This window comes from Sinocyclocheilus anshuiensis, unplaced genomic scaffold (assembly GCF_001515605.1).
Source record: "Sinocyclocheilus anshuiensis isolate Anshui unplaced genomic scaffold, SAMN03320099.WGS_v1.1 scaffold1143, whole genome shotgun sequence".
Taxonomy (NCBI): Eukaryota; Metazoa; Chordata; class Actinopteri; order Cypriniformes; family Cyprinidae; genus Sinocyclocheilus; species Sinocyclocheilus anshuiensis.
Genome location: NW_015546123.1, coordinates 435160 through 448489, shown reverse-complemented (window position 1 = coordinate 448489; position 13330 = coordinate 435160). Strand labels below are relative to the sequence as shown.

Below are 13330 nucleotides of genomic sequence, written 5' to 3'. Positions count from 1 at the left end.
CGCATAAACACATTTCATTACACCAAATACACAAAATAATGTTTTTTTTTAGCAACATCATATGACCCCTTTAAGATTAAAGGTTCTTTATAGATATTGATATTTCCATGAAGAAGCTTATCATCCATGGAAACTTTTCATTGCATAAAAGGTTCTTTATAGTAGAAAAAGTTTCTTTTTATAAGTTTTCTTTTTTTAATGTTTTTTTTAACTGTGTAACATACATTAGCACACATCTCGTTGCTCTCTAAAGAGGTTGTCTTCGATGCACTACTATGGCACACATATTAAATTACAATGCGGGCATTTTATCATCCAGACATGACCAAATGGCTTACTGCTGCTGACCTTTGCTGGAGGTCATTTGACTTGGCTTTTTTTTCTTTAGCAGTCTGACAGGTACTGTTTGCACATTTCCGAAGCAGTTTTTCTTCTCGCACTGAATAAAAGAAACACCAGCCACTGAAGAGATAAAGAGACTTACACTGGGTGTGTCCCAATCCATCTGAACCTACATTTCATTGTCAGACTGTCAGAACTTGCCAGAAATAGCAACGTATATGCCTATTATATGAAGTCATACAGTCAGATCTTGTTGAATGAATAAAATCCCTTAATGGATGCCTCTAGGTGCTAGTTTTTCATGTACGAGTGCAAAACTACTCTATAAAGTGGGTTGATTCATTCACTAATACAGGTGTGTTGATAGGCAAGCTTTAGGTAATAGTTAACCTTATTCAGATACTACTATCAACTGACCCAATAGGAAGAATGAATCACTCTTCAACAAATATACAATGATGACTGGTCTTCAAGAATCATAAAGCAACAAAATTGCCATTTTCAAAAGCAAGCATAATGCATTTCAAACAGTTAAATAAGACAAAGGTTGCAAAACAATGTTCAGAGTGTATGAACGGCGGGTGCACGTTTGAATGAGATGTAGCATAATCACCTGCTTCTAGGCCGGAGTGATTAGTTAATTGCTGTGCAGTCTGCTAAATAACACTACAGAGCGCACATGCAGTCTCAACCCGGCATAATCAGTCAGGCCATATAAGTGCTTCCAGACTCTCTTCCTGCTTTACAGTTCCGTTCAAAACAAAACCCCCTTGTTCCTACACCCAACTTCATCAATGAGGTGAAGTGTCAATCAGTGATTAATGAAAGGTATTGTATAAATAGTTTGTTTGATATATGCGTGCTGCATGAATTATATGTTTTAAAAATGTTGTGCATTCTAATGGGAACAAAAAACCCAAGAGCCACGTTGGATGAAATTGCCAGCAGATTTCAACATGAATGATTCTTAATTGGTGCAAGCAAACCCGTCATAGTGGGAAGCCGATGCAGGCAGCAAGGTGAAAACATGCTTTATTTGGACCGAGCAGCAAGCAAACTAAATATTTGATTCTGGCTTCTCATCCAGCTGGCAGATTACTTCAGAGCAAAACCCAGTGTCCCTTATTAAGTGGCACACATGACCACATGGGCCTTATTTTCTTTCGCTGCAGCTCAGGCCTAAGTTACCTAGTGTTCAGAGACTTCAAAACAATTATCAGAATATTATTTCCCTCAGATTCATTTTAAATTGAGAACAGGATCAATTTTGATCCAAGCAGTCAACAGATCTATAGAGACTGAGAGGAAAGGGGGCAATTTAGTGATCAAGGCATCATTTTGTAAGTAGCAGGATTGAAAATGACATATTCATTTAAATTTTTTCAAATGAAAATAATTGAATAAATGACAAATAATATTAAATAATAAATAATCTGTCTTTTCTGCCACAGAATAAGAAATATATATATATATATACACACACACACATATATATATATATATATATATATATACAATTATCATATAAACTCAGAATTGCAAAGATTTAAACTCAGAATTCAGAGAAAGTCTGAATTGCAAGATGTGAACTAAAAAAAAGTAATAATCTCAGAATTGTGAGATATAAACCTGGAACTGCAAGAAAAAAGTCAGTTTATATATTGCAATTCTGAGATGTTTTTCTCATAATCGCAAGAAAGAAGTCTGAATTGTAAGACATAAACTTTGAATTGCAAGAAACAAAGTCCAAATTGTGAGATAAAAAGTCACAATTACTTTTTTCTTTTTTTCTTTTTTTAATTCTGGGGCAGAAACAGACTTCCATAATTAAAGTATAAATTAAATAAAAATAATTTAATCAAAATGTTTTTATATTTTCAAAATTAATTAAAAATGTATTGCAAAATATATTATCTTAAATAATATTTGTGCAAAACTTCAAGATCATGTTACTGATTTGAGAATGATTCCAAGAGCTTTTGGAGCTTCAGTGGAAGCAAGAACATCCGACCTTTTGTGCAAAGGAATTAACATGGTCAATGTCACACATTTGCTTAAATTTGGTTAGTAAAGTAGTGCTCTGCTAAACTTTGCCTTGCTCATAGACCCATTCAGGCAGGATGGTGATCCCAGAAACTTTAATGTCCTGGATTTCCTTTTACTCCAGACTGAAAGCACACACATAAACACATTCACAAATCAGAATAATTATGTTTCTTACAAGTGTAATTTAAGGTTCCGTGACTGCAAAGAAGAGCTATAAATGCGCTAAAATGGATAAGTTACAGGTAAGAATTATAGAGCAGTTTCATCCTTATGATAAATTTGTTTTAATTAGCCTCTTGAATTCAAATTTTTTAAAAAAGAAGAGGAAGAAGAAAAGAAAAAACAAACATACGGGATACACATTAAATTTTCTGAGCGTGCTTTACTTTTACGGCATTGGTCAATTTGTATAAAGCAGACACACACACACACACACTCTTTTTCAGGGAGTTACAGGTGAAAGTGTTCATGAAGGTCTGGCTGTCTGGCTGTCTGAAGTCCCCGATAGGGAGTGTGTGAGCAATGTTTGTTTTCACTTGCTGTCTGGGCAACCAGCCAGACAAAATAAGACTTTTTATACTTTGTTTCTAGACCTCTCCTTTGTAAGCAGGTCCTCACAGGGCTGTTGATGGTGTCATTAGTCAAAGCCATAACCTGCAGTAACATCTCTGAAGGCTGCCTTGAGAAGTCCATAGTATCGAAACAAGACTCCAGACAGTGATTTCAATGGTCAAAAATGCGACAAAAAATTATTTGCAACAATCATTAAAAATCTAGTAGCAATAACATTGACATCTCGTGAGAAAGGCAAGAACAGGCACCAGGGCTTCTTTGATGCATCAACAAATAACAGAATGAGCAGCAAATTACTCCTCTGAACATACTCTTTGTAATGTGTCAGTCAAAAAGACTCATGAATCAGTCTTAAACTAGTTAGACGTTTGAATCAGACTCGGTCAGTCGAAATTAGAATGTGTTCAGAGCCATTGCTGAGTGAGGCATGTTTTGGTTATTTCACACACACACACACACACACACACACACACACTCTCTCTCTCTCTCTCTCTCTCTCTCTCTCTATATATATATATATATATATAGTTTATTGTTTAGCAAAGTGAGGTCCAATCAATCGCAAACTTTCATGGTAAAAAATGTTGGTAACACATAGGAACCAAAATCAATAATATCAGACTTTTTTCCAAACAGGAAGAACTATTCTTACAAAACAGAGTGAGTTTATGGCTACTTACATCTTTATTGGGCAAAAGAGAGCAAATATTGTTTTAATTTGTACATTATGAGAGGTTCGCTGCAGTTGCAGGTGTGTTCTGGGAAAAGCAAAGTTAGACACAAATAATAAAATGCAAAACAGCACAATAAGTAGATTTATCAGCTTTTAACAGAGGAAAAAAGTTTTCTCTTGTTGTTGAGTATCCAATCAAACTACTGTGTTTTTCTACACATTTATCTGTCACTAGGCAAATTAGGCAGATGTCAACATGGACAGGTTGCGTGACATGCCCTCATCCTCAAACAGTAAACAAAACTCGCAAGGTAAAAGAAAATATGACCCATAATGCATAAAACATTTGCAACGAGGGCATAGTTTTGTGCCAACCACAATAAGTTTTATGCAGTGAATAAATGGCTGCCAAGAGCATGAAACATTGAAATTCAATTTTGGTAATATGTTGGGTCACCACATGGCTCTGGGTCCAGTTGTGAACCACTACTATAGATGACTTGAGCCATCATTTACACAGCTATACAACAAGTATTGATGGATGTGGATATGTATCTAGTTTCAGCGCAAGTGGGCTGTGACTGAGACTGATTGGATTAAGATGATAATGTAGAAGCCAGTTACCTAGCAACACAAACAGTTATGCTGTAAACACAAGTCAGTCATTAAACATAAAGAACATTGCTCATGTGTGTTTAAAACTGTGCTCTCGCTTTGGATAATAACAAGGCATGATTTAAGACAGAATAATAATTTAAGACAGAATAATAAATAATAATTTAAGACAGAATAATTAGATTATGATAATATGCTGTCAAGCCTGGGAGATTGATATCTTGAGAACTTCTGCATGTAAATGACAATAAAATCGAAATCTATGACATGTGGAATCAATGAAAAACCTTTGTGATTAAGTAAAATAAGTAATTAGTCAAATGCAGCCTCATTTTAGGGGCCTTCCTCCCATTAAAATAAACTTCCTGTGTGACCTCAGATATCACTAACTTTCTGTTTCCTTTTTATTTTCCAAACACAGCCTCCTGCCTGATCCTTTGAGGCTTGTTTTGAGGCTGAAAACATAAGTTTCCTCTCCACTCTGGTGTTATTTAAGGAAAAGGCCGCCTCTCCCCTCCTCTCTCTGCTCTGGGATGGGTGTGGTTTTCAAAGACAAACTTCTGAATGATGTGTACGCCTCCGTTTCAATTCCTGAGTCTGACTAGAGGAGGAGTGTAGAGCAGAGCTTTGCTCAGGACTCTTACAGTGGAGATCAGTCTCCGCATGTATGGACGCTCTTTATGGCCCTGGTGCCCTGCACGCTTTGCTGTGAGGATCACCACAGCCACGGCCACAACAGTGCCAGTCTTGGTTTATTTCAACTCGGAGAGTGCGAGTCACCCGGACTTAATTGTGAGTAAAACAAAAGTTAGATTTTCTTTTTCTTTCATTTTGGGATGCAGCAGTTTGCTAACCTTCAAGAAAACTGTTGCATTAATATTTTGTCAAATTAACATATTCAGCTACCTCTGGATTTGCTTGACCCGAACCTTTGGATTATACACTACAGGCTTGAACCTTGAGGCAGGTTTATTCCCTTTGTCTGCATATGGCATTGTTTCTGTGATCATTCACCTGTCCGAGTGTTTTAGCACAAATGCTTGGGATATATAAAAATGAAAAAGAAAGAATAATCCAGTGTTACAGATGGCCAATTTTGTAACAGCAGACCAGTATTGTTGAAAAATCATAAACAATGGCATTCATTGTTGGATTTAAAGGACATAAAACTGCTGACTGAAATCTATAGTATATATTAGAGAACAGAAATCCAATAAAAAGAGCAAAAAATATAAGTGCACTTTTTTCAAAATGTTAAAAAAATATATATTTTGCTTATTATTCATGGAAAATTATTCAAATTTACATTATTGCTTTTAAATGTCTGCATGTTCATCAGTTTTAAAGAGAATAAGTGTAAATTTGGCATTTCCCCCCCCTCATAAATTGGTGTTTAAATATCAGAAATTGCTGCTCATTATAATATGGCGGGAGACATTTACGGGCCTGTGTTTATAGAGCTTGAAATGAGATTTTAATGCTGGAACCTGTATTTAACCCCACATATTGCTAGAAACCACAATTCCAACATAAAGTTTTACTGTAAGCAGACATCAAACAAGCTTTAAAAAGAAAATACGAACAAAAATTTAATATGCAGTTAAACACTTCATAGTTTAGCAATGCTTTTATATCCTTCCAGTTAGACTCCCAACGCATGGGAAACTGGATTTATATTGGGTTTAACAGCCACCGGATTCTGTTGATATTTCTTACAATTTGTTGAGGCTTCATGGTTTAATAAAAACATTTCATTTTTTTCCCCTAAAAACAGGGGTCATAAAAAGAAAAGATCTGTGTTTACAGTTATTAAAATTTTCATTGTGTTTACAGAAAAATAAAGACAGCGGAGGAAAAATATATGTAATTTAATTCCGGCACTCTCGTGATTAAGAGACCCTGAGCATGTGCTTTGTCTTGCTACTTTGCCTCTTTCAGTTGGGTCCTGGCAGAGAGAGAGGAAGTAAGCCATCTTTTCCACCTGACATCACTGACGTGATTAGAACAACAGCGTGGCCGAGGTTCTGTGCGCTGGGCCTTTAGCTGCACTCTACTCACATACATCAATGAGCCTCGATGCACAGCCACATACACTTACACTCTACACTTAAAGGAAAAACTGTAGTATTTCTGTGCACTTGTTGATTAAAATTAAAAAAAAATGTGATGTGCTATTATATTTAAAGATTGTAAATATACAGAACATTATTCCAATATATAAATTTGTATGTATGCCAACAGATAAAGTTCTTTTTAATAAACTGTTGATCTGAGAAAAAAAGTAAATTCAAAAAGTATATTTGGATTTTTCTCAAATTAGAAATATATTTCAAACACCTTTAATAAATGTGTTTACAATGCAAATGTGTTTAAAATTATATTTTACTTTAAATTTCCAATTTATTGCATTTGCTATTTCTAAATAGATATACCTATTAAATACAAACATATACTTAAATGTATAAATATATTTAAGTATGTACCTATGTATATTTTTCTAAATAATGATAAAAAGCCTTTTCTAAATAATGATTGCATACTTGAAATTAATCCAAACAAAAAGAATGAAAGGCAAAAGTAATGAATCCAGTTAACAAACTTCTAAAGCTTTGTAAACTTACAAATTATTAAATTATGTGTAAATTATGTGTTCTGTCCGTGCGAGCTTAGTTTAATTTTAATACCATGTTCACTACAATTAAAAAAAGCCACATTCATGTTAGAACAAGAATGTGGCTTTTTTTAATTGTAGTTAGAACTTCTATCCAATGAGATCTTCTTTATTTCAGAGTACTGACTTAAAGGACTAAATGATCTGAGCGATGCCTAGCAAAATAGCTTGAGTCATGCACTTCAACGACTGTGTCATATTCTTAATTTTCAGAATAATTAAATCTAGCAGAAAGTCAAATAAAACTGGGATGTAAACCCTGTAATCCTGCAGGTAAATTACAAGCAACAGGGGTAATCTGGAATCTGGACACAAAACGGTCTGTGTTGTGTTGCTACCAGTAAATGGGTAACTGTACGAAAATGCCCCTTCCTGGCAGCTGAAAGACTACTAGAGCAGGGGAAAGGAAATGGCACATGATGCACGCAAACAAATTATGAGGAGGGGGAAGGGAAATTACATCATAACGACCCATATCTGAACAAATCAGGTTAGGATTCATGACTAATTTCCTCAACAGTGGCAGCCTAAGTAAGTAACAATGTTAATTAGTTCCAAAATATAAGAAAAAAACCCAAAAAACATAAGGAACATTGATCCACATTACTGAGACGTTACTCAAATAAAAATGCATCACAATAATTTCATTGTCCAAGTGGGAAACAAGGAAATTCTTAAGTAATCATTTTAGACCCATCTGAGATACGAAGGTGGCTAATTGCTTAGGGTTTAAAATTTGACAAGTAAAATAGCAGTATGAATCTATGAAATTAAACATTATCATCATAATAAATCTTCACCATGTCAAGGGCCCTGCTAAGTGTCACAGTGATAATGTGAGTAAGAGCAGAAGACAGCAAGCAGACAGCAGGCTAAAAAGAAAAGAGGAAAATAAAGATGAAAGGGTAATTATGGGCAAAGACCTGGTGTGAGAGGTTTTGTTCTCTACGACTTGTTTACAGGAAGTCTTCTAAAGTCCAACAGATGGGTGCATTCAGAGAGAGATTTTATTGCATTTTTCCAAGTCCAATAAAGTCCCCAAATTTTCCCTACCTTCATTTATGCGTGGGAAAGCAGTGCTGAAGCTACTTGTCTCAGCGCTGCTAATCAGCAAGTACAGTTGCCAAGAGTAAGCCAGGTTAATTAACCAAAACTCAGCAATTAGCTATCACTTTAATGATCTGTATCCCAGTGTTCTTTTGAGGCAAAGACAGAAGAAAAAAATCCTAACAGGACACCGTATTCTAGAATATTCCGTACATTTTCACAGCCATGTCATGGAACACATTAGGCTGAAAGCAGAATCTCGTGGTCTGTAGTGTTGAGTCAGTCTATTGAAACCTTCAGTGTTTTTCTGTCCTTTCATATGACATAGTACATTTATTTAAGGGCTGTACTAGCTTATGTAACCAAGCTTTCATTTAATCTGAGTCTGATTCAGCTCATCCTCTTGTGTCCTCAGAGAGCGATTTTTAAAGTTATGCAGCATACACTCTCAGCTGTGTAGTAAATAATTGTCAAAGTTATTATGCCTCCAGATCCTTCAGCTGAAGGCCTGTTAGATATTTAGTTAATGAAGAGTGTCTTTGCAAGTACTCTGGCAAATGTGGTTCAACCTCGGTGTGATTATTTATTTATTTATTTTTTGAAGAAAATGTAAACCATCCGTGACAGACTGTGATAAATTCCTCTGACTATGTTATTCTCTGTTTCTAAGATTACCTTTTGATTCAATATGATTAAATAAACTCGATAATCATTTTTTTAAGATTTACGATTATAAAAAAATTCTATAAAAATGAATAATATTGTTCTCATTATTAATTAAATCATGCGTGATATATTTTTTATTACACAAAAAGTTTATTAAAAACTGACAAATAAAAATAACATTTGGCTTTATATATTGCAAATCAAAACCTTGACCTTTTGATTCAACGTGATTAAAAAGGGAAAAAAAACTAGATAAGTATTTTCAAGATTTACGATTACATTAAAAATTTGAATTAATAATATCGTGCTCATTAATAATTCAAACATGTGCAATAATATTTTTATTATTAACAAAATACTTGATTTTAAAACACTGAAAAAAAACAACTTTTTTATATTGTAAATCAAAACCTTGACCTTTTGATTAAAAGTGATTAAACAGGAAATAAACTGGATAAGTATTTTTCGAGATTTGCAATAACATTAAAAAAATTGAAGGAAAAATATTGTTCTAATTATAGTTCAATCATGCGCAATAATATTATTAACTAAATACTTAATTTTAAACAACTGAAAAACAAAAAACATCACATGGTTTTATAGACAGTAAATCAAAACCCTGATCTTTTCTCTTTCATATTAAAATGATGGTTAATGATATCACAATCAGTTACAGTTTGCTTGAAGTCACAAACAAGTACTTCAAGTACACTTAAAGTAATTGCAATGTGCCACCTCTGTGGTAACAAAATCCTGGAAGGAAGGTAACCCTCTAGAAACCAGCAAATCTCATTTTGGATGCGTAATCACTGATACCCCTGATTATTTCCAGAATGTGTTCATCAATTGAACCTAGAGCCACATTTACCAAAGAATTCAATAACAGATTTGATGTTCAAAGCTTCAGGGGACATTTAATCTCTTACTGGGTGCTTTTTCTGCTAGCTTACTATGCGTGCGCTTGTGTGCTTATTGATGATCATGCAATAGGTTGTTGTTATCAAGGTGTCCTGCACCTTTGCCTTCAGTTTCTCAGCTCAACATCATAGGTCTCGGTCTCGATCTGCATTGCGGTTCCCCTCTCTAAACCCCAGCCCCCTGCCAAAGGGCCTTTTCCATACGCACCATGCACACAGTCAACTTTATCTGCAGCATCAGCTTGGGAAGCCCGCCCACCCACTTCCCAGCATGCAATGCCTCCCTTTGTCAACATAAGTGTTTCCTCCCCGCCAGGACAAGGCAATGGCGTCAGAGCAGCCAAACCAATCACGTGTGTACTGGGCTGCCCCTGAGGCCGTCTAGCCATAACAGCTGAGACTATGAAAATCATGTGTAATCATAAGGGAGAGGGCTGCTGGCGTTATTTCAGACATGCAGCACAAGTCCTGTGATTGTAGTCCTGTGGCATAACAGTGTCAAATACTAGATGCAGGCAGAAAATACATGGTGCCAGAGCTGGTCTCAATTGCCGTAATTTCAGAGGCATGCTGCAGCAGCTCAAGGCGAGTAGATGATAGACATTATGACAGCAAGATAACCTGCACTAAAAGCCAAAAGTATGTTATTTTCAACAACATTGTTGAAATTGATATCTTAATTCATGCTCCTGGGGGGTGATGGGGAAAAGATAGCAAAAGTGTATTTATTTATTTATTTATTTTTTTTTTTTTTTGGACACTAGGCATAGTAACGCACATTAAATTATATGTGCATTTATCTTCCAATAAGAGAACAATAAATTAAAAGAGCAAAAAGCATGCCAAGAGTTTCTTGATTTTTCCAAACTCTCTGCAATGTGACTTTTTGTTCACATGGCCATTGATGAAACCACATTATGTTATGAGTCATCGTATCAAACATGTTGCAAGCTCACATCCAGTGGCTCTTATATTAAAATAGTCTTGTACAAGGTTAACGCTTTTACATCTTTAAATCATGCATTTATTATATTGAAATATGTATGTTTTATTCCTTCACAGAGTTTTCATTCTATTCATCTTCTCTTATTTAATAGCATTTACTCTTTTAGACCATATAACTGAACTTGAATTGATAAAGTCATTAATTGTCTTGAACTGATGAGGCTTCTGAAAGGTGCTTTAGCCATTTCAAATGTGAAGTGACAATTATTTGGTTTCAGTGAGCTTTCTCTCTGGAACTGAACTAAGTAACACATATTAAGCTGTCAAGGAGAAATGGAAAACACAGATTCCCCACTTGAAACCACTGAGCTTTCTGAATGAATGCTCAGTAACAGGGCTCTGATAAACGACTAATAGCTCGCACTTGACTGACAAATAGGACAATTACGAGATCTGTAGATGTCATCTAATGACATTAAGTGTTTTATTACAGAATGGATAACTAAGGACGTTTCTAATTCATGTATAAAACACAAATTTGCATTATTTCTTTTTTAACAAAGAATAATAAATAACTTTACATATGAACACAAAAGTCATAATGTTTACATGTCAATTTATATATTATATAAAATACAAATTAAAAAAAAAAAAAAAAACATGTATGCATATAGTAGAGTAAATTGTTTAAATTGCTATAATACAGTAATCAATTCAGCATGCTCTATTAAAAGTAACATGCTTATGTATGCACAGTCCATCCAAGCTTGGAATAAATAGATCTGAAGCCAGCTTTAAATCTTTGAGACATTTCACATTGGTTTTTTTTTTTGTTTTGTTTTTTGTTTTTTTTAATGAAGAGGGGGAAACAAGCTGGCCAAATTATTAAAACCAGATTTTGCATGAGACTCAGAGTTTGTGTGCGTGTATGGGTGCTTTACACAGAAAACTGAAAAAGCATTAAATTAATATTTTAAATATATTATAATACAATACACATATACAAATTCTGTTTTTTATTTTAGTTTTTGTGTGCGTGCGTGCATGCGTGCATGCGTGCGTGCGTGTGTGTGTGCAATTGTCTTGTACGGGACTTTGGGATGCATCATAAGTGCGCATTATAAATAAACTCAAACAATAAATATAATGTAGCTACTAAGCATGATCTATAAAAAAAACCTGTTGGAAGGAGTTCTGTGCATGTAGCACAAGAGACGTTTTTCACAGCCTGCTTCATAACATCTATGCATCATTCAGAGATAATGAAAGACATTCAAACAGCTTTCAAAATGAACAAAAAGTCTCTCTCCCACTCTTTCTTTCAGAACCTTTCCATAATGCCTGTCTGGAGATAATCTCAAATAAGAAGACTTGGGTGAGTTTACCATCATAAGAAAACGCCATGCTTCCAAATCAGAGATTCACATGTCCATGTAAAGAAATATCAAAATGCAGTTGTCTAGGGACAGAGCAACACGTCCTCTTTCATTTTAAGTCACCCAGTGAATTTCACACACAGTTGCCAATATGACATGCACCCTCATAATAGAAACCCATAACCCAGTAATAAAGGCTCCAGCTAAGGACTACTAGAGAAAACAGCTCTTTGTAAAAACATCCATTTGCATTTAGTTCAGACAACTGGCTTCTGGCTTTTAATGTGGCCTCTAATGCAATTAGTTTCTGGTTACAGTCACAGTGATGAAAAATCGCAACATCTCCACGGACATGAGAGGAGCAGCAGAGGCCGATTGCAATCACGGCCCCATGTCGTGAGCCACCGCACGAAACAACAGCCCGATGATTCATGCGGAAAATGAACTCTATTATGTAGCCATTGCACTGACCCTGACAATTTTCGGTGTTTCTCATTATGTCAGTCACTTGATATGATACACTCATTCCACATGATGAGCACCATTTAACAGGGTAAACCCTTTGATGTGTGGATCATACTTGGCTAAAGATGGTAACAATTTGCTGGCGAGAGGACAACTCTTGTCAACAGAATCTAACGGCTAAGGTGCACACACACACACACACACACACACACACACAGAAGACCCAGGGTCGTGTAAACAGAAGACACTATGGCTCCATTCAAAGTCTGTTTTCTCAAGAGTATGAGTGAGCCTGGGCAAATTATCCCCGTGAGTGTGAAACAAGAGACGTGCGATACCACAGCAGTGAGGAACGGCGTGTGTCACCAGTGCTTACTGGCAGGCTATTACGTTAGCTGCTGGTTTTCTTCCTCACTTTCTCCTGGTCATCTCATCAATGGACCAGCTGGAGGGATTCCTGGCAGAGTGATTTGGAATTATATCACAAAATCACATTGCCAGGGATTTCCAACCAGCTGTGAACTGTTTACTTCCTGAAAGTCTCCGTGAGTCGACCCCGCTTACACTCTGATGGATGAAGCCGTCAAATCCGAATCGAAGAGAACGGACCAAACCCTTTTCCCCCCATGTCCTGGACTGAATAATCTACCCTCAAAATGAACCATAACTGAGGACTGAAACGCACTGAAATAGAAAGCTCATATCTGTAGGCTCCATATATGTTTTGTTTTGCCACTTTTTGTTCATTACATAAACACTGGATCTCGTCTTAGGACTGTGGTTTTGGGAAACTGGAAACATGATACTAGGCTATTGTGCCATACAGACATATGTGGCCCAATGTAATGTTAATATAAAAAGCTGTGGCTTCGACAGCTGAGGCCGTCTTTGAAATGGGTTCTGGAAATAGTGCCATACCGCTTTGTTAAATAACTGGATGTGTGAGGAAAAATGTGCTAATAGGTTCATTAAGTAGAGGATGTAGTGTATTTAT

At 35.7% G+C, this 13330-nt stretch overlaps 1 long non-coding RNA gene across 1 annotated transcript in view; it reads left to right on the top strand.

Moving 5' to 3' along the window:
* The first annotated feature begins 4856 nt into the window (after positions 1-4856).
* LOC107700976 (uncharacterized) overlaps positions 4857-13330 on the top strand; it is a 23140-nt gene continuing 14666 nt past the window's right edge. Inside the window, exons 1-2 of the long non-coding RNA XR_001635593.1 lie at positions 4857-5041; positions 11821-11870. This is a non-coding gene — a long non-coding RNA (uncharacterized LOC107700976). The remainder of the gene's footprint in view (positions 5042-11820; positions 11871-13330) is intronic.